The following is a 23192-nucleotide window of genomic DNA, read 5'->3' as shown; positions in this document are numbered from 1 at the left end:
TTTTTCTACCCCAATGATGAATGGAGTGTTGCTTGGCTTTTTCTCATCAAACAAAGTATAAATGCAAATTTTTTTTTTCTTTTACATTATATTTTTATCCTTTTCTATTTCTTTTATTTTCTTTTTCAAAAACCTCTTTATTCAAACCAACCAAATGAAGGCAATTATTCCGACTCAAATCATCAACTAGGACTCAAAACACCCTTCTTCATACAACCAACAACATGTAAGCAACTTAATTGATAAGGGAAGGTTGTTTATGGTATGTAGCTAGTTTTGTAGGTGCCAAAAGAGAGGTTCAAGCTCGAAAGGGGTTAGCAAAATAGGACCTATTCTAAAGGGTCGAAAAATAGGCTTATTTGGCAATGTAAGGCTCAAAAGTGAAATGCAACTAATTGTTTCAAAATATGCACATAAATGAACATCTCATGGTCTAAAAAGGAAAGGACGCCATGCTTATGCGTCGTGATGTAACATGCCACGCAAGGAGCCTACTTACACCTAAGGCAGACCGGGTATGGATGTACCAGTTCCAAGGAGGCTCTAAACCTCACATGAAAGTAGCTATGTCGAAATCTAGGCCTAGTCTACGGTCTTGGTCTCACACGGTGGTCAAAACTTTCCGGTCTAGCCTCATTTCCCGGGTATTTGCAAGCAAACACCCTAACAACGAGGTCACAAGATGCAAGCCACTAAGAGGGGAAAGACACGACCTAGACAATATCATCATAGAGGGTATCATGCTCCCTTCCTAGACTAATTTAAATTCTGTTCAAAAATTTATATACAAACTCAATGCAACAAGAAGGAAATACAACACATATTTACATGTGAAACGAATGCAAGCAAGAAATGGAAATGAACGTAAGGTAAACATGCAACAACTTTGACTAATCCTAGCAACACATCAACACCAACAATCCACAAGTTCCCCAAGGGAACATCCAAGGCACAAAATCCCATTCTCCTTCAAATATACAAGAGATAAAAACAAAGAACGGTAAAGGAGTAAGAGATTAGAACGAGTTTACCAAGCGACTTCTAGCTCCTTTTTGCCTCAAATGGTCGATGTCTATGCCAAAGGTTAGCCAACAAACAACATATATATACAATGCAATATTTTTGGAATTTTTGAATTTTTTCGATTTTTAGGCATTTTCTTGATTTTTCTTAAATTTACAAGTATATAAAGGTATGAACAAATATAGACAATATTCACAAGGTGGATATTTTCCTCACCACACTTGAAATTTATATTGTCCTCAATGGAACAAAGTATAGGGAGAGAAAAGGGAATTAAAAGAACATATTTTTGGTGGTTTTTGAATTTTTCGAAATTAAAGAACATGTTTTTGGATTTTTTTGAATATTTGAAAATAAATAACATGTTTTTGTATTTTTAAAATGATGGAATTTCCTCCCCACTTATTTATTTACATATTTCCAATGGAAATAAATGTGTGGAGGAAATTCGGAAATGAAATACATGTTTTTGTTGATTTTTCTGATTTTTCAAATTTTTAGTGGTTTTCAAATAGGTATGCAATGCATGATCTAATCTATATGCAATATTGAAATACGATGCAAGTTATACTATATGAATGCAAAGAGAGCTAATTTAGATTAACTCCTAATCGAATCATGTCACTAAATGCAAAATGCGGTAAAAACTTAATTAAAGAGAAAGAGAATATATACATTGCGGTGGTTCTTAAGTTACTCCACCAAACCTCTTCATTCAAGGCCATCATTCATCCGGGATCAATATCCCGAGATCCCACTAACCTTCCAACTTCAACACAAGAATCAACAACACACGAACCCTTGGTCTTCATCATCAAATCATGCAACTTACTCATGGCATCTTGAATCTCTTGCCATTTTCGGTTCATTTCTTCTTCAAACTTTTCCTTAGTCTCTTTGTCAACATTAGGGTCACATACCCTATTTCCTTTCGATCTCTTCCTCCATCTTTTTGGCTTCTTCTTTTCAATTCCCGGTTTTGATTTTGGAGGGGCATTGGTGCTAGAATTGAACCCGGTTTCCCAAGTCTTGCCCTTTTCCCCACACTTATCTTTAGCATTCACTTCTTCTTCAAGGAATTTAGCCGGGAGCTTATCATCAACTTTCGGCTCACAAGAAATTAAGAGCTCCATGTTCTCATCTTCATTCTCATGGAGTTCTAATGTTTCCACGGCAAACATGTTTTGAATCACGGTTTTCTTTGAGAAATGTGGTAGCTTGAATTCAACCTTTTCCTCCCCAACTTTGAATGACAATTGTCCCTCTTTGACACCTATGATAGCTCCTCCCGTGGTAAAAAATGGCCTACCAAGAATGATACGAGAGCGTCTTCCCATAGGGATGTCCAACACAATAAAATCGGTAGGAATTGAAAGCTTACCAATTTGAACCATGATATCCTTGAGAATCCCATTCGGAGATTTGATTGTTCCATCGGCAAGTTTGATTGTAATGGAAGTGCGGGCTAAGCTTGAAATATTCAACCTCTTCACAAGTGCAAGTGGTATGACACTCACACTTGCCCCTAAGTCACATAAAGCACTATCCACCTTTTGGTCACCAACGGTACAAGGAATTGAGAAACTCCCGGGGTCATCAAGTTTGACGCGAATTTCTTTAGACTTGACCACATTGCACTTCTCACTTGAGGCATCAAGCTCATGGCCACTAATGTCCATTCTTTTAGAAATGACTTCTTCTTGCTTGGCCAAAGAGTGTTCTTCTACCATGATCATCTCTTCTTTTTCCGGATTCCTCTCAACTTCTACCCTCACATTTGGTAATTTCACAATTTCTTCAAGCACAAATTCTTCACTCATAGTGGTTGGTGAAGTCATAATCATCTCTCCCTTAACTGGGTCAACTTCAACATCCAAGCTTGTACCATGAATTGTCATTATTTGCTCAAGCACATAATCTCCCATGCTCTCTTTTTCGGGCTCATGGTCAACTTCTTGAAATGTTTTCATAGCCATGGAAAAAGGAGTAATGTATGATAACTCCTCTTGACTTGGCAAATCAAATGACTCTTCTTTTTCCTCTTCAACTCCCACCATGATAGCATTAACTTCCTTTGACTTCATTGGGTCCCTTGGATTTTGCCCTTGTCTTAGAAATACACCCGGTGGTTTTTGAGAACTCATGAGAGCTTGGGAAGCCAATTTAGCTTCAAGACTCTTGATTTGTTGTTGGGTATTATTTGCCAAATCCCCTATCAACTTCACTAAGTTGTCATATTGAGCATCTCCTAAGAAATTGCTTGCTTGAGGTGTTGGCTCTTGATTGGAAGGTTGGTTGAAAATTGGAAGAGAAAAGCCATATCCTTGATCTCTAAAGTTGGAATTTTGGTTGTGCCCTTGGTACCCTTGATTAAACCCTTGATTTTGCCCTTGATTGTACCTTTGATTATTGTTGTATCCTTGATTGTTCCAATTGTTGTTGTTCCATTGATTGAATCCTTGACCAAACCCTTGGTTGGCTTGGTTTCCTTGGTTTCCTTGGTAAAAGTTTTGATTACCATGGTTCCCTTGGTTACCTCCATAATCTTGGTATGCTTGAGATTGGTTGGCAAAGTTTTGGTTGGATCCTTGGTTGTTCTTGAATGAGGGCCTTGGTGGACGGTTGGAGAAATTGTTAAATGCTTGGAAAGCGTTCACCTCTTGCACATTGTTCCCATCAAAGTTGTTATGGTGGTTATTTGCACATACTTCATAAGTGTGACCCATCCCTCTACATGACTCACAAGTTGATCTTTGCATCACTTCTTCCATGGATGGTCCATGAGATGTGGTAGTTTGGCTCACTTGGTTCACTTGGTTCTTCTTACTCAACTCTTCAAGCTTTTTGGTAAGCATATCAAGCTTAGCATTGGTCTCCACATTCATTAAGAATTCGGGAGGGTGCTTACTTCTTCTCAAGACATTAACTCTTGTGCCATAATTTGCCTCGGAGTCCACCATTTTCTTGATTAGAGTCGTGCCCTCCTCTTCACCCAAATGATCGAATCCCCCTCCCGTGGAGGCATTCACCATTTCTTTTGTCCTTGGGAGCAAAGTTTGGAAGAAGGTTTGAGTCACGTACCAAGCCGGGATCCCATGATGAGGGCAACTAGCAAGTAGATCTAGGTACCTATCCCATGCCTCTCCTAGGGACTCTCCTTCCTCTTGTTGAAAGGTATGAATTTCGTTCCGGAGCATAGCGGTCTTTGATGATGGATAATACTTCTCTAGGAACGCCTTGGCTAAGGCGTCCCAAGTTGTGAATGTGTCCGGAGGGTGAACATTCAACCACCGGTCCGCTTTACCTGTAATACTCCGTATTTATGAGTCTTTGGGTACTCTATCGAGTAGGCCTTACTCTGTCGAGTAAGGGTAAGTTGCGTTTTAGAAAAGTTTCTGACCTGTTGGGTACTCGATCGAGTAGCTGGGGCACTCGATCGAGTAGGGGGGTACTCGATCGAGTAGCCGGTTTTACGGGGAGTTTTCTCGGGTTTTGTTAATTATGCGATTAAGATATATAACCTTCCGTCATTGTTTCTAAATCACTTTTGCAAAACTTAATTTACTGTTTAAGAGAGAAAGCAAGCAAGTTCACCATCTTAATCGCATTGTTAGCAATTCCTGGAGTTTGGGAGGTCGGTTCTCATCGTTGGTTATACCGTTGAATTCCTTGCGTCGAGGGTAAGATCTATGTACCCTTTTTATTGTCTTTTCTTTAATTTGGTTAAACCCTAATATAGGGATTTGGGGGTTTTTGAGTAGTATGTGATTTGGTAGCATTTATATGTTGTATGATAGGAGGAGGGTTCATAGAGGAAGCTTTTTGATACAAAGAGAGAGACCGTCGACAAAGTGCTTTCCAGGTAGGATTTCCTACTCAGTATTAGTCCCATAATGGGATGATTGTTGATGTGTTGAGATTGATTGTTTGATAAAGTAATTGTATTGTGACGGTCGTGATTGTGATTGTGATTGTTGTCCGTGGTTCTTGAGGCGTGTCCTCCGAGAGGGGGTCACTTGCGAGAGTGGCTTCACGCCCTAGTTTCGCCTTATGTGGAACCCGCCACCGAAGGGATGTGCACATTAATGGACAGGGTTATCGCTCACAATGTGGAGCGCGAATTTGGTGGGTACGGATGCGGTCCCCCATCGGCAAAATCGGGTCCAAAGGTGGACGATCATGATTGAGATGATTGGAATTGGTTGGTTGTGTGTGTGTGACAGCTTAAGTCATCTCTTTATCTTATTGTTGATATATATTGAGTTGTGTGATTAGTACTGACCCCGGTTGTTGTTTTGTAAACCTGCGGTGTTCCATTCGGGGATGGTGAGCAGATATTGAGCAGGTATGAGATGAGTACTGGGATAGCTGGGATTGCCACGACATGATGATAGGAGTCTTCCATTTGTAGCTTATTAGTTTATTTACATTTCAGCTTAGAACAGTCGGTTTGAGAACATGTATTACACTTTTGGTTTGGTTTTGAGAATTGTAACTCTTCACTAAGTATTTATATTTAAACGTTGTTTCTTCATTGTTTATTTGATTATCATTGCCTCGGGTAACCGAGATGGTAATGTCTTCATACCTGAGTGGTCCTGGTAAGGCACTTGGAGTATGGGGTGTTACAAATGGTATCGTGAGCGACGATCCTGAAACCTCGAACCAATGAACCTAATGAACATAGGGAGTCAATTAAAATGAACCCGGGGTAAAGGTTGTAGGAGCTAATGCAAAGGCTTGGGAGACGTCCTGAAGCCGCGAACTCGCCCTACAATTTTGAAGCGGTCACATGGGGGGTGTATGTCAAGGTCGTATGTGTTGTTTGGTTAACTTGTATGTGAATGCGATGAAGTGTGTGCAATTGTTGGATGTTTGAAGTAGAAATTTGAGAATGTGAAAGAAAGGTTGATGATATATGGAAACTTGTTGTTGGAATGATAACATGTTGGATGTTTACAAGGTGGCGTTTAATAACATGATATAATGATCTCGTAGATCGTATGAAAAGATGCGTAGCATTATACGTTTAGTTATGATATAATATGCGGTTTATGAAGTTTTTAGCATGTTAGCATATGATATAGCATGCGGGTAGCGTTTCTGAGTTAGCATGACTCGATCGAGTGGGACTGATTTGATTGGGTGGGTTTTTGATGATTTCGAGTCCAGAATCATGTTTTTGGGCACTCGATCGAGTACCTGGGTCACTCGATCGAGTACCTGGGTCACTCGATCGAGTAGGGGGTCACTCGATCGAGTAGCCTAGCTACTCGGTCGAGTATGTTAGAGATCAGAAGGTCTGTTTGGAGTCTGATGTTGGGGCACTCGATCGAGTATGGAGGGCACTCGATCGAGTAGCCCGTTACTCGATCGAGTATGTTTGGGGCACTCGATCGAGTAGGTTTTGGGCATCGTGTTTTCATGTTTTGAGGTTTAGTACGTGTGTTTATGTCTACCCTTTCTTATATATATAGTTTCAAGATGCCGCCCAAGAAGAATGCTTTGTATGCGAGAGCTGAGCTTATGACCATGGATGACATCGTTAAGATGTTGGAGCATCAGGATGCTCTTACTGAGGCTTTAAAGACTGTGGGGAAAGATAAGGATAAGGATAAAGAGAAGGAGGTTGATCATTCTAAAATCAGCCTCTATATAGCGAGGTTTAACCCGAAAGAGTATAAGGGAGTTGGGGAGCCTAACCTTCTTGATAGTTGGATGTGAGAGATGGAGAACATATTAGATTTGGTTCACTGTCCTGATGAGATGAGAGTGGAACAAGCTGCGTTCTATCTGAGGGAGGCAGCTGGCAAGTGGTGGGATACAGTGAAGGTGAGTGCTAAGGAGATATATACAAACCAAGGTTTACCTGCTATACCTTGGGAGGAGTTTCGTAGGGCTGTGAGGAAGGAGTTCGTACCGGAGCATGTGAGGAGTAAGTTGAGGGAAGAGTTTGACAGTTTCAAGATGACCGCCGAGATGTCGTGGGCCGAGTACTACAGGCGAGTTCAATGAGAAGTCTAGGTATCTTTGAGGATATGGGTTTGAGTGAGGAGAATCTGGCATTGAGGTTTGAGAGGGGGTTGACCCCTAAGATTATAGATAAGTTACCCGTGGGAATCCTTACGATGTTAAGGAAGCTTATGAGAGGGTGGGAGAGCCGAGAGGTTGGTGGAGATGGCTCGGAGAGAGGTCAAAGGTGAGAAGAGGAAGTCCGAGAGCGAGGGTGGTGGCCAATCTAATCACAAGAAAGGCAACCACAATCGCCTAAGGGGTTTTCTTAAGGGTCGTGGTTCGATCTTTGGGGCTTCCTTTGGGCGCAGCCGTGGGAGTGTTAGTGGTAGTTGGGGAGTGACCTGCTATAGCTGTGGTGGTGTAGGCCACAAGAGACATGAGTGCACAAGTGCACCGGGATCTTTCCAAGAGACCAGCGCAGAGCTATGCGAGCAAAAGACCGGCTGGGTCATGGCCAAACCGGGAAGTCAGAGTTACCAGAGTGGAGGCAACCGCAACGGCGGTAATTCTTATCAGAAACCACCAACGAACAACAACAACAATCAAGGGTCGGGTGCTAAGCCGACCACCTCGGCCAAGATCTTGTCCCAGGGGTGGACAGAAGACCAGTGGAAAGTTATTCATGATGGAGAAGGAAGCAGCTGAGGAGGATGCACAAGTTATCACCGGTACTTTCCTTGTTAATGGTATTCCTACCTTTGTTTTGTTTGATTCGGGGGCTTCTCAGTCGTTTGTATCTTCAAGTCATGTTAAACGGTTGGGTTTGAGGGTATATGAGTCTGTTAGTGAGCAAGTTTTTATACCTTCGGGTGAGTCTGTATCATGTAGGAGGTTGTTTAGAGATGTATCTATGATAGTTGGGCAAGTTGATCTACCTGTAAACTTGCTAGAGTTTCCTTTTGACGGTTTTGAGATGATAGTCGGGATGGATTGGTTATGTAACACCCCCATACTCCAAGTGCCTTACCATGACCACCCAGGTATAAGGATGTTACCATCTCGGTTTCCCGAGGCAATGATAATCATAAGACAATAACGAAACATACTTAAAAGTAAATAGTTTAAGTGATTACATGGTCAAAACCAAAACTGATAAACTGAAATACAACATTCTCGCATTTGCTCATCGCTAAAACTATCAAAGCTATAAAACACCGTGTGTCACAAATGAAGACTTCTAACCCGCCACGTGATGACTCATCCCAGCTATCCCATACGCGTCATATCATACCCGCTCAATAACTCGCTCACCACCCCGAATGGATCACCACGCTTTTAAAACATTTAAACGGGTCGATTATTTACACAAGTGATATAATCAACAAGATGACAAAGAACCAACACAAATCAAGCAATCATACACAATCAGGCACTCCACTCCATCTCCGTCACCGACTGTCCACTGGACCAGCCCTGCCAGTGGGGGACCGCCACTACTACAAAACTTGTGATGGACATCAGACTTTTTGCTATATGGACATCGGATTCACAACCGATGTAGAGTTTAGTCATGTCCATTCTGGATTAATGGACATCGGATTTTAAACCGATGTCCATTAAAATTTGCACATCGGATTTTTAGGAAAACCGATGTCTATTTGATCAATGGACATCGGATTTTTAGGAAAACCGATGTCTATTTGATCAATGGACATCAGATTTTTAGGAAAACCGATGTCTATTTGATCAATGGACATCAGTTTTTTTTGCAAAAAACCGATGTCTATAATTATTATTTTTTATATAAAAAAAAATATTACGCTGTTGCCTATATTAGTCGTACACATGATGACAATGCAAAATGATTTCATAATCAACAAAAAATATTTGTATACAATCAGTCGGTTATCCAAAGCGAATTACAAAAAAATTTCATCTACATAATGTGTTAAATTTACTTTGACGACTAACCTATACAAAAATATAAACCGATATGTAAACTGACTAATTGTTTAAAAAAAAGGCCGAAGAGACAAGACTACTTGGCAGCCTCATATTTGCTCATCTCCCATTGGGCATATTACCAAGAGAATCTGGTTCAACACAACAAAGTTAACGAGAAAACAAAATATCAACATAGAAGATCCTATATAACTAACGAGACACATACATTATTGTATTTGAAGTATCATAACTACTAGCAATACACTCACCTGAATGTGAGGAGCTTGGAACATTTCATGTATGGCCGCTTCAACTTCTGCCATACCGATAAGGGTTTTTCCTGAAGATTCATAAACAGATGCATTTTCCCAAAAATAAAAACAGGAGGAATTAAATATGCCATTGTAAGCGATAAGGTAGGGGAATGGATCAATGGGTAACACCATCTCTTTTCCTCATCTTCAGTTCAACTAGCAATGGCCAACAAAGACCTATAAACATATCAAAGAACTCAGATTGCTGAAGCTCCCACTCCCATAACAATATAGCATGAGCATAATACACACTAGGCAATCAACATGCATTTTGTTAAATATTTCACAATTATTTTCATTCAGCATTTCAGCCACTACCTCTTTTTGCTTATCTTCTGTCTTCTGACTGTCGCTTGAAGTGGCATCAATTAGCGTAGTGACACCAAAATACACCTGAGGCATTCACAAAAGAAAACTCATCATATGTAATACTGAATTGTCATATGATCTGTACGAGGAACTTAAGGCTCGACTTTAACTCAGTGGATTTCAAAAGGTAAAATGGCTTAACTTGATAACTACTCAGTTTCATATAATACAGATAGGGCCACAATAATCAACAAGGCAGATATTTTACGGAGCTCATAATGGAGTACATGAACTGAAGGAGATAACTTGCCTGGGAAGCAGGTGTTTCAGAAACAGTCGCAGGCCTTTCAAAAAGTTGTTGTGGGCTTGCCAAATAAATGCGAGTAGTCTCAGTAAGCAGATCCAAGTCCCACTCCAGCTCCAAATGCCACAGAAGCCCAACGAGTGACTGGACTCCTTAAAAGACAGACGAGAGTTACACCAGTATAAATAAAACCAGTTGATGCACTTTCCAGTTAGTAGTGCTTCTCCCTTTGATGAGATATTCTCCGTCCTTTGTATAGACTAATAGCTTCATTTAATGATACACCCACAGATAGTAATGACAATATCAAAAGGCAAAAATTACTTTTGAACAGGAAAATACAAATGCTGTCATTTGACACTATTTACAGTAGTGATTGGGTGAACACAATACCTGCAGCAAGAAAAAATAACTTAATAGGCTAAGAATTACAATTACTCAAATAAGCTAAGAATCTAACAATAATAAGTCTAATAGAAGGTATATAACCTGACACAGGAATGAAGCCGGCGAGAAGAAAAAAATTACTCAACCAAATCATTAGAACAAAAATTAATATTCAAGATAGCCATGATTTTGGATCAGTCAAATAGTATTAGTATTTGAGTAACTCGCGAATATATTATAAGATAAGTTTATAACGTCAATAAAATCTACTACATTATTCATTTATCCTCATTTCACAAAATATGCCCTACAGAAACTCGTAAATAACTTTAAATCTACATAGTTTGATAATAAGCAAAGATAAGAGACGACAATCATGCTATTTCTCACTTGATTCCAATCCAATCCCAAAGAGCAACATAGTCCCTATCATATGCACTAATCTGTCATCTAAAATTACTCCACATTGTATAAAAATATGCAGTAGAAGTAATTCACATGGTTTAAGCAAACCATCATGCTTATTTATGGAACAGTACACTCTCATTCAAACAAGACAAGGGCAAATTGAAGTCAAGATTTAACCAATTATTTTTAGTCTTTACATTAAGACACCCCAACAGACCTTGAAAAATCTTATGAGAAAGCATTGGATCAGATTACAAGCAAACTATAGTAACATTAGTATGGTAAAGGTATATGGGTTACAAGCAAACTGCAGTAGCATTAAAAATACCACATTCACAAAATCTCAAAAACAAACATGGAAATTATAGGTACAAGATCTCCAAAATGAGGAGAACCCACAAAATTAACACAAACTCATGTTAGAAATGAATAATTGAGAAGAAAAAAACACACCTTCTCCGACCAGCAATATCCCAAATCTGAGCATTGATAAATTTGCAGTCAACATTAAAACACCATATCAAACAAAAATCATTGCAATTCCATAGATGACAAACAAAAATCTAGATAATTAACTTGAATATGGTTCAAGCACCAAATAAAGAGCCAAATAAATCAAAATAATCTCACTTTCTACATACTTCTACATCATAAACAAGGAAAAATAAGCAAAAATAGAGAAACTCGAAAGGCGAAACTGATAACGAACCTCACAAATATCATATTACCTCCGATAATACAATTAATTTTCCAAAAACCCCAAATTTCTATATACCCTAACTTACAATACCTTCAATAACAACACAAAATATAAATAACTTAGCAATAGTAGATATATTAGGTTCGATAACAATAATATAAGTAAAAAAGAACAACAAATAACAAAAAAAAATCATCAAATTTATTCAAAATAAGGTGGTAGGTGTGTTGCGGACCAACAATTCACAAAAAATAATACCTAGAAACGAGATAAAGAATTCGACGGTAGGTATACGGTGGGCCGACATCAGGGAGTGAATGTTCAGCGCTGAGTTGCTTTGTGAAGATGGGGTAGTCGAAATAAGAGGAAGATGTTGTTAGGTTTTTAATTTGGGGAAGAATGCATGTAGTCGAAATTATAAGTGATGGCGGTGAGGTAAATATTTTTGCCGCCTATAATTTTCACTTTAGATGCACATCGATTAAATATAATGTCCCATGTCCATGATTTTTATATAGATATGGGTTTTATTAAATATCACATGTCCTTTAAAATCAGAAATAATGGACATGTGTTTTTTAAAGCAACCGATGTACATATAATTATATGCACATCAGTTTTTTGCAAACAACCGATGTGCATGTTATGTACATCGGTTTTTCAGATAATCCGATGTCCATCGACTGATGTCCATAACGAGTTTTGTAGTAGTGCGCAGCCGTTCCCACCTAAGCCCCGCTCATCATACCGAGCGATAACCCTGTCCCATTAATGTGCACATCCCCTTCCGTGGCGGGTTCCACGAAGGGCGAAACTAGGGCGTGAAGCCACTCCCGCAAGTGACTCCACTCAGCCGAGAACGCATCTCGAGAACCACAGACAAACAATCACAATCACAATATCAACAACCATCTGAATCAATCAACAATGTATAAGCACAACCGTCTGAATCAATCAATCACACTAATTACAGCACAATCACCACACATTATGTAAGTAATACTGAGTAGGGAAACCCTACCTGGAACAACAACACAATCAGACGGTCTCAACAGCTGTATCAAAATTTCTCTCCTACGAATCCTCCTCCTAACATATAATCATGCAATTGCTACCAATCAAGAAACATAACAAAAACCCCCAATCCCAAAATTAGGGTTTAACGAAACTTAACGAAATACTATAAAATTGGTATGTAGATCTTACCCTCGACGCAAGGATCACAAAGGTATAAAGAACGATGGAATCCGACCTCTCAAGCTCCGGGATTTGTCAACAACACGGATGAATGCGAAGAACGTAACTTGAATCTCCCTTTTAATGTTATTGGGTTTGTAAAAGTGTATTATGAAAGTGACGGAAAGATTTATATATTAATCCGTGTTATTAACAAATCCATCGAATTATCACCCGCTAACCGAGCTACTCGATCGAGTAGCTGAGGTACTCGATCGAGTACCCCCTTACTCGATCGAGTATCAAGGTTACTCGATCGAGTACCCAACAGGTCAGAAACTAATTTAAAACGCAACACACCCTTACTCGACAGAGTAAGGCCTACTCGATAGAGTACCCAGAGACTCATAAAACCGTAGTATTACAGGTTAGGAAAGTATAAAGCTAAGATAGACTGTCATCAAAAGAAAGTGTCTTTAAGAGGTCTTAAGGGTGTTAGTGTGTCTTATCGTGGGTTTCTAGTCAAACCCAAAGTTAAGTTGATTGCAGCTGTCACCTTGAAGTCTTATCTGAGGAAGGGATGTCCTTTGATCTTGTGTCATATGAGAGATGACCGGATAGAGAGTCCGACAGTTGATCAGATACCAGTGGTGGGAGAGTTTGCAGATGTTTTTCCTGATGAGATTCCGGGGTTACCACCGAAGAGGGAGATAGATTTCACCGTTGTGTTGAAGCCAGGGACGGGGCCAATCTCTAAGGCACCGTACCGTATGGGTCCTAAGGAGATGGAGGAGCTCAGGAAACAGTTGGATGATTTGATAGAGAAGGGATACATTAGACCTAGTGTATCGCCGTGGGGAGCACCAGTTCTTTTTGTGAAGAAAAAGATGGGAGTTTGAGGTTGTGCATAGATTACGGGAGTCGAACCGAGTGACGATAAAGAACAAGTATCCTTTGCCAAGGATAGATGACCTATTTGATCAGTTGAGTGGTGCATCAGTCTTTTCTAAGATTGATTTGAGGTCGGGGTACCATCAGGTGAAGATTAGAGAGGTGGACATACCAAAGACAGCTTTCACATCGAGGTATGGCCATTATGAGTATGTGGTGATGCCGTTTGGGTTGTCTAATGCGCCGGCAGTGTTTATGGATTTGATGAATAGAATCTTCAGACAGTTCTTGGACCAGTTTGTAGTGGTATTTATCGATGATATCTTAGTCTATTCTAAGACTAAGGAGGAACATGAAGAGCATCTGAGGATCGTGTTGCAAACATTGAGGGAGCATGAGTTGTATGCTAAGTTGTCCAAGTGTGAGTTTTGGTTAGAGAAAGTTGCTTTTCTGGGGCATGTGATCTCTAAGGAGGGAGTGGCTGTGGATCCGGCGAAAATTGAGGCAGTGACAAAGTGGGAAGCACCAAAGAATGTTGCCGAAATTAGGAGTTTCTTGGGTTTAGCTGGATACTACAGACGGTTCGTGAAGGATTTCTCCAAGATAGCTAGACCTATGACAGCGTTGATGAGAAAAGAGAATAGGTTTCGTTGGGATGAGAGTTGTGAGACGGCGTTCCAAACATTAAAGAAACGTTTGACCACAACTCCTGTCTTAGCATTGCCTGAAGGGAGCGAGAACTTTGAGGTTTATACAGATGCCTCGAAGAATGGGTTGGGATGTGTGTTGATGCAGAATGGTAAAGTGATTGCCTATGCTTCTAGGCAATTGAAGCCTTATGAGGAGAACTACCCTACTCATGATCTGGAGTTGGGTGCGGTGGTGTTTGCTCTCAAGATTTAGAGACATTACCTTTATGGAGCAATCTTTAAGGTATTTTCTGATCACAAGAGTCTCAAGTACATCTTCACTCAAAAGGAGTTGAACATGAGACAGAGGAGGTGGATGGAGCTGATTGGCGATTATGACATGGAAATTATCTACCATGAAGGGAAGGCCAACGTTGTTGCTGATGCTTTCAGTAGGAAGAGTGTATATTCTCTGTGTACAGCTCTATCTTTGATGAGGCTGAGAGATGAGGTAGCGAGGTTTGGGATACATATGATGTAGAAAGGAGATGCCATGGGTGATATGACAAAGACAAATGGAGTTTTATGATGACATTCGAGGTAAACAAAGGCGTTGGATCCTAAGATAGTGGAGTGGAGAGTCGGAGTAGAGAAAGGGACAAAGTCCCGATTTTCTATTCATACGGATGGTAGTCCGAGGTTTGATGGTAGGTGGTGTGTTCCTAATGATGAGGAGTTGAAAAAGACAATCATGACAGAGGTGCATTGTACACCATATTCGACATCCCGGTGGTGACAAGCTATACAAGGATTTGAAGAAAACGTTTTGGTGGCCTGGGATAAAGAAAGAGACAGCTGAGTTTGTGTCCCGATGTTTGACATGCCAGAAAGTTAAAGGGGAACAGCGACGACCACAAGGTAAGATTCAGTCTTTAGAGGTACCTGAGTGGAAGTGGGAATCTATTTCCATGGATTTCATTGTGGGTTTGCCAAAGAGTCAACAGGGTAACAACATGATTTGGGTAATAGTGGATCGACCGACCAAGTCACTCACTTTGTTCCAATGAAAGATACATGGACTAAGGCACAATTGGCTATGGCCTATCGAAAGAACGTGCTTAAGTTACATGGAGTCCCTAAGGACATAGTGTCTGACAGAGATGCGAGATTTATATCGAGGTTTTGGAAAGAGTTGCAGGAATCGTTGGGAACAACTTTGAAGATGAGTACAAGATTTCATCCTGCGACAGACGGCAGATCGAGAGAACAATTAAGACTCTTGAGGATATGTTGCGAGCTTGTGTGATGGATTTTGGTGGTAATCGGGAACAGAGGTTGGACTTGATAGAATTTTCTTACAATAACAACTATCACACTAGTATTGGTATGGCACCGTTTGAGGCTTTGTATGGGAGGAGATGTAGGAGTCCAATCTGTTGGGACGATAGTCTTTGAGGCAAAGGGTTTTAGGACCGAGATGGTGCATGAGATGGTGGAACAGTTAAGATGATCGGGAACGGATGAGAGCAAACGGATAGGAAAAAGAGTTATGCAGATCTACATCGCCGAGACATAGAGTTTCAGGTTGGGGACAAGGTTCTTTTGAAAGTGTCTCCTATGCGTGGGGTTATGAGATTTGGGAAGAAAGGCAAGCTAAGTCAGAAGTTTATAGGGCCTTATGAGATCTTAGAGCGAGTTGGGGAAGTTGCATATCGTCCGGCTTTACCACCGCATTAGAGAGAGTGCATAATGTGTTTCATGTATCGCACCTGTGGAAGTATGTGAGTGACCCGTCACATGTGTTAGAGGCAGAGAGCTTAGAGCTAGATGAGTCCTTATCATATCTTGAGGTGCCTAAGCAGATTCTTGACCGAAAGGTTAGAAAGACTAGGAGTGGTGAGACAGTTCTGCTTAAGATCCTTTGGTCTAACCACGAGACCGAGGAAGCTACATGGGAGCCAGAGGAAGCTATGAAAGAGCGTTACCCTTTCCATTTTGATCAGGTATGTATGGTTACGGGGACGTAACCTTGTTTCTTTTAGGGGGGGTAGGAGATGATCGCGAGCAGTTTTTAAGAGTTTTTATACCCCTTTTTGTATGTTGCGTCGGTGCGTTTGTCGGGATGAGTTGGGTTAGTAACATGTTTTATGTTGAATTTTGTTTTGGTTGTTGAGTCGGGAGTGTTATGGAGTACCTTTGTTTAGTGGTGGTTTGAACTTCGGGGACGAAATTCTTTTAAAGGAGGGAAGACTGTAATACTCCGTATTTATGAGTCTTTGGGTACTCTATCGAGTAGGCCTTACTCTGTCGAGTAAGGGTAAGTTGCGTTTTAGAAAAGTTTCTGACCTGTTGGGTACTCGATCGAGTAGCTGGGGCACTCGATCGAGTAGGGGGGTACTCGATCGAGTACCTTGGGTACTCGATCGAGTAGCCGGTTTTACGGGGAGTTTTCTCGGGTTTTGTTAATTATGCGATTAAGATATATAACCTTTCGTCATTGTTTCTAAATCACTTTTGCAAAACCTAATTTACTGTTTAAGAGAGAAAGCAAGCAAGTTCACCATCTTAATCGCATTGTTAGCAATTCCTGGAGTTTGGGAGGTCGGTTCTCATCGTTGGTTATACTGTTGAATTCCTTGCGTCGAGGGTAAGATCTATGTACCCTTTTTATTGTCTTTTCTTTAATTTGGTTAAACCCTAATATAGGGATTTGGGGGTTTTTGAGTAGTATGTGATTTGGTAGCATTTATATGTTGTATGATAGGAGGAGGGTTCATAGAGGAAGCTTTTTGATACAGCAGTAGAGACCGTCTGACAGTGTGCTTTCCAGGTAGGATTTCCTACTCAGTATTAGTCCCATAATGGGATGATTGTTGATGTGTTGAGATTGATTGTTTGATAAAGTAATTGTATTATGACGGTCGTGATTGTGATTGTGATTGTGATTGTTGTCTGTGGTTCTTGAGGCGTGTCCTCGGCTGAGTGGGGTCACTTGCGGGAGTGGCTTCACGCCCTAGTTTCGCCTTCTGTGGAACCCGCCACAGAAGGGATGTGCACATTAATGGACAGGGTTATCGCTCACTATGTGGAGCGGGGATTTGGTGGGTACGGCTGCGGTCCCCCATCGGGCGTGGGTCCAAAGGGATGATCATGATTGAGAAGATTGGAATTGGTTGGTTGTGTGTGTGTGACAGTTAAGTTGTCTGTTTATCTTATTGTTGATATATATATTGAGTTGTGTGATTAGTCGACCCTTATTGTTGTTTTGTAAACTGCGGTGATCCATTCGGGGATGGTGAGCAGATATTGAGCAGGTATGAGATGAGTACTTGGGATAGTGGGATTGCCACGATATGATGATAGGAGTCTTCCGCTGTAGCTTATTAGTTTATTTACATTTCGGTTTAGAAATAAATCGGTTTGAGAACATGTATTACACTTTTGGTTTGGTTTTGAGAATTGTAACTCTTCACTAAGTATTTATGTTTAAACGTTGTTTCTTCATTGTTTATTTAATTATCATTGCCTCGGGTAACCGAGATGGTAATGTCTTCATACCTGAGTGGTCCTGGTAAGGCACTTGGAGTATGGGGGTGTTACATTACCCGTCAAGGAGAATGGGAACAACATCATCCTTAGTGTATCCTCGGATACCCCGTTCTTTTTCATCATAGAGACTTTCCTCTTGAACTTTCTTAGATGAGCATGAGCATCCTCTTCAATGTGTCCTCCGAACAAGTCTTTTTCAATCAACCCCACTTGGGCGGGGTGCATCTCAAAGTTGTTGGGAGCCAAGGTGCCGAAATTAATTGGGTCACAAGCATCATTGTGGTTAGGACGGTTATGGTCTCGTAAAGCCATTGGTGGTGGTGGGTTTGGTATATGAGGTGGTGGTGTTTGAGGTGAGCTATTTGGAAGTTGGAAGTTGTGAAATGGATTTTCTAATGGAGGCTCAATTGTATTGTTTGGTTGTTGTTGAGTTGTGTTTTCAATGAGAGGTTGTATGGGTGGATTTGCTTGGTTTATGGTTGCTTGAGAAGAGGTTCTAACCCTTGCAATGGTCCTATTCCTTAAAGCTCTAAAAAGCCTTTCGGGATCGGAGTCAAAGAGCAAAGCTTGGTGGTTCCTTCTAGGCATACAACTTGACAAACCGTAAGACTCCTAGTGCTTTTACACACTAGGGTAAGGCAAAAATCACACACACTCTACAAGAAGCACGCAAACTACACAAACAAACTTCAACAACAACTCAATCTACTCTCTGCCAGCCAACCGGCAGCCGACGCCCTCAATCGGTAGGCACACACTCTATTCCCCTCCTTTTGTGAAGTTCTCGCTACCGATCAGAGCCACCGGCAGCCGGGCTACCGGCACGCAATACGCAATCCAACATCTCGCATCAATTCTGTGCACTCTACCGGTAGCCCTTCTGCCGGTGCACCGGCAACCACACACACCCCATTTAATTCGGCTCCTTATTCGATGGTCTCGCTACCGGTAACCTCGCCGGCGGCCGGTTGACCGGCATAGGAGTGCACCGTCCTCCTTTTTCCCCTTTTTGATTTTATTCTGACCAACTTTTGATTGATCTTGCAACATGTCAAAGTGAAAAAGGGGATCTTGTCAAAATTGCTGAAATGTTAAATGATGAGTCAAGTCATGTTAAAAATGCTTTAGATCGAGTGCAAAAATCAAATGATGATCTTCTTGTTCAAATTGAAACTCTGAAAAAGGCTGAACAAATCCATGCAACAGATGATGCAACTGTTGCATCTGAGTCTATGAAGGAAATTGAGACTCTCACAAAACATGTGTCTTCACTAACTAAAGAACGTGACTCTCTGCTAGCTGACCTCACCTTATGCAAAAGAGATAACAAGCAACTTGAGCAAATTGGCTTATTGCTTAGTGATGAAATAAGACATTCTAAACATGCTTTCGACAAAGTAGGTCAACTAAATCTTAATCATCTTGCTAAAATTGAAAAACTAACCAAAGAGCTAGATGAGGCTAAGATGTTCTATTTGAAACGGGAAGGAAGTCAGAATGTCTTGGAGTTTCTTCTAAAACAATCTCAAGAATATGAAAACCGTGCAAAAAATGCTGGACTTGGTTTCAAATACAACAGTTCCACGCACTGTTGCACTCGAAACCAAGACCCAAGCGTGACATATTTTCGAAGAAGAAAGTATGCTGGCCTTCCTAAGTGCATTATTTGCAATTACTGTGGTAAAACTGGTCATGAGTTCAATGGTTGTGAAAAGAGAGTCCTTGACTTAGAAAGAAGCACTAAAGTGGCTAAACATGTTTGGATTAAAAAGAAAGAAGTCAAGAAAGTTTTTGTCAAGAAGGAACCCAAACTTGTTTGGGTTCCTAAACTAAACGCTTGATTTCTTATAGGCATTAGCGAAAGGCAGCAGCAATTGGTACTTAGACAGTGGATGCTCTCGTCAGACGACGGGAGATGAAAGCCAATTCCTTTCGCTAGAAGCCTACGATGGTGGCATGGTGACTTTTGGTGACAACAAACGAGGTGAAATCATTGGTATTGGAAAAGTTGGTAGGTCAAAGTCACTATATATGTGTCGACAAAGTGTTGCTTGTCAAAGGTTTAAAACACAATCTTCTAAGCATATCACAATTGTGTGATCAAGGTAACATCGTTGAATTTCTTGCTAGTGAATATAGAATAATTGATGGAAAAACTAGAGAACTCATTCTTGAAGGTAAACGTGTCAAAGATGTTTACATGACTAACTTATATTCATTGTCAAGTCAAACACTATCATGCATGAGTGTTCAAAAGAATGACCCTTGGCTTTGGCATAAACGACTTGGCCATGTAAATGTTAAAACACTTAATACCCTTAAGAGGCTTGATCTAGTTGATGGCATTCCTAACATCAAATTTGAATTTAAATCACTTTGTGACGAATGTGTTAAAGGTAAACAAGTAAAATGCTCCTTTAAATCCAAAAAGATTGTTAGCACTTCCTTACCTCTTGAACTCATTCACATAGACTTATGTGGACCTATGCGTATTGTTAGTAGAGGTGGAAGTCGCTATATTTGTGTCATTGTTGATGATTTTACAAGATTTGTTTGGCTTCTCTTCTTAAGTTCTAAAGATCAAACTTTTGATGAATTCTTAATTTGGGTTAAAAAGGTCCAAAACAAATTTGGTTATAAACTAGTCTCCTTGAGATCCGACCATGGAACCGAATTTGAGAATTTATCATTTGAGTCTTATTGCAATGAGCACGGTATTAGCTACAATTTTTCGGCCGCAAGAACCCCTCAACAAAATGGGGTTGTGGAACGAATGAATCGAACGCTTGAAAATATGGCTAGGACCATGCTCATTGGCTCTAAAGTGCAAAGAAACTTTTGGGCCGAGGCCGTTAACACATCTTGTTATATCTACAATCGTGTCATGATTAGAAAAATCATTAAGAGAACTCCTTATGAATTACTACGAGGAAGAAAACCTAAAATCTCACACTTAAAATGCTTTGGTAGTAAATGCTTTGTGCACAATCATGGAAAAGACAACCTAGGCAAATTTGATGCTCGTAGTGATGAAGGTGTTTTTGTTGGTTATTCCGATCATAGTAAAGCTTACAAAGTGTATAACAAGAGAACCATGAAAATTGAGGAAAGCGTTCATGTAATATTTGACGAATCTAGTCTCTTTGTTTCAAACACTCAGGTTAATGATGAAGAAGATGATGAGGAAGATGATGACTTTGAAATTGGAATGATACGTCATGACATGGATCAAGTAGTGGAAGAAGCTGAGCAACAGTTGGAGCCACTGTTGCTTGAGGAGGCTGGCCAAAATCCAGGGGGAACTAACCCTCCCTCATCTCAAAATGGAGCTAGCTCATCCAGGGGGAATGAGGAGTGCAGTGAACCAACCACTAACCAAGTTGAAATCAATCCACAAACACCCTCACAAAATATTCCCCATACAACAGTCACTGCCACTATTGCATCAGAACCAAACGAAACAAACGAGGCCTCTAACACTCTTGTTCCAAAGAAATGGAAGCATCAAGGTTCTCATCCCTTATCAAATCTAACCAGTGACCTTACCTATGGAATCAAAACCAGATCATCACTCCAAAATCACTGTGCTTTTGAAGCATTTATATCACAAATTGAACCCATTAATATCACAATTGCATTAATCGACGAATATTGGGTCACAGCTATGCAAGAAGAATTGGAGCAATTTGAGAGGAACAAGGTACGACATCTGGTCCCTAGACCATCTCAACGTACTGTAATTGGTACGAGATGGGTCTATCGCAATAAGCTCGATGATGTTGGTGAAATCATAAGGAATAAAGCTAGACTAGTGGTATAAGGGTTTAATCAACAAGAGGGGATTGACTACGATGAAACCTTTGAACCAGTAGCTAGGCTTGAAGCCATACAAATGCTCATAGCTTTTGCATCTCATGTTGGCATAAAAATTTTTCAAATGGATGTTAAAACCGCTTTCTTAAATGGCTATCTTGAAGAAGAAGTTTTTGTCGAACAACCTCCGGGCTTTATAAACAATGAGTTCCCTAATCACGTATTTAAACTTGATAAAGCACTTTATGGATTAAAACAGGCTCCCCGAGCTTGGTATGATAGGATTTCAAAATTCTTGTTAGAAAATGGTTTTTTACGTGGTTCGGTCGATAAAACATTGTTTATCAAGTCACAGTCAGAGGAACTGTTGCTTGTGCAAGTATATGTCGATGACATTATTTTTTGTGCAACTAACAACACTCTTTATAAGTACTTTTCGGATCTTATGACTTCTGAGTTTGAAATGAGCATGATGGGAGAACTTGGATTCTTCCTTGGTCTCCAAATTAAGCAAGATGAGAAAGAACCATGATCCACCAACAAAAGTACTTAAAGGAAATGATAAGTAAGTTTGGGTTAACTAGATAGAATCCTATGCCTACACCTATGATTGCCAAGCTTAATCTTGACAAAGACGAAAATGGTAAGAGTGTTAGTGAAAAGGTATATCGAGGTATGATCGGTTCATTGCTTTATTTAACTGCTAGTCGACCCGACATACAATTTAGTGTGTGTGTATGCGCTCGTTTCCAATCAAATACTAAGGAATCACATTTCAAAGCCGTTAAACGGATTTTTAGGTATTTGATTGGAACGCAAGGTTTATACCTTTGGTTTCCAACTCATTATGACATTGATCTTGTAGGATTTTCGGATGCGGATTATGTCGGGAGCTCGTTGGATAGAAAAAGTACCTCGGGTATTGCCACCTTCTTAGGACCATGCCTCATCTCATGGGCATCCAAGAAACAAAATACCGTTGCTCTATCCATGACCGAAAGTGAGTATGTAAGTGCCGTTCTTTGTTGTGCTCAAATTCTTTGGGTCCGACAACAATTGCGTGATTACGGTCTTATTTTCGAAACTACTCTCATATTTTGCGATAATACAAGTGCCATTAACATCTCGAAAAGTCCAATACAACATTCTAGGACGAAACACATTGATATAAGGCATCACTTTTTACGAGATCAAGTCGAAAAAAGGAAATATATGTCTAACTTTTGTAGAACGGAAATCAAATTGCGGACATTTTTATAAAACCGTTAGAAAGGGAACAATTCGTAAAACATCGGTTGGAAATTGGTTTGTTAGGTGACATGTAACACGAGTTAAAATTATCTTTCCCACATGATTGACTAGAGATAAAAGATATATACATGTTTTCAAGTTTAAAAATATCAAATTTATCTTATGTTAAGTGGACCGGAAAAATTGCATTGAAACTCCACATTTTGCTCTTGAATTATTGCATTGAGCCTTACAAATACTTTATGTCCTATCAAGCTAATCCTACTCTAGCCGCCCCCTATACCATCATTTCCCACATTTACACTCCACCTCACCTATTAACCACTCTCCCTTTAACCCAACCGCCCCTCCATTAATTCCCCATGCAATAACCCCACTTTTCCATTTACCCACAAACTTCCTTCAAAATTCAAAAATACCTCAACCTCTTTCATCTCCCTAAACCGTCAAACCCAACACCCTCAAATGGCTCCCAAAAAATCAATTAGTAGAGAAATTCAAAATCTTAGGAACTCCTTCAACCCAAAATACATTGCTCA

At 40.2% G+C, this 23192-nt stretch overlaps 1 non-coding gene across 1 annotated transcript; it reads left to right on the top strand.

The window, feature by feature from the left end:
- The first annotated feature begins 4113 nt into the window (after window positions 1–4113).
- LOC141650152 (small nucleolar RNA R71) lies at window positions 4114–4220 on the top strand. Its single transcript, XR_012546205.1, has one exon. It is a non-coding gene; the product is annotated as a small nucleolar RNA R71 (small nucleolar RNA).
- Window positions 4221–23192: the final 18972 nt, after the last annotated feature.

The sequence above is a fragment of the Silene latifolia genome, chromosome 3 (assembly GCF_048544455.1).
Source record: "Silene latifolia isolate original U9 population chromosome 3, ASM4854445v1, whole genome shotgun sequence".
In the NCBI taxonomy this organism is placed as follows: domain Eukaryota; kingdom Viridiplantae; phylum Streptophyta; class Magnoliopsida; order Caryophyllales; family Caryophyllaceae; genus Silene; species Silene latifolia.
Note: the sequence above shows the minus strand (reverse complement) of the source record. Positions and strands in the feature narration are given on the sequence as shown.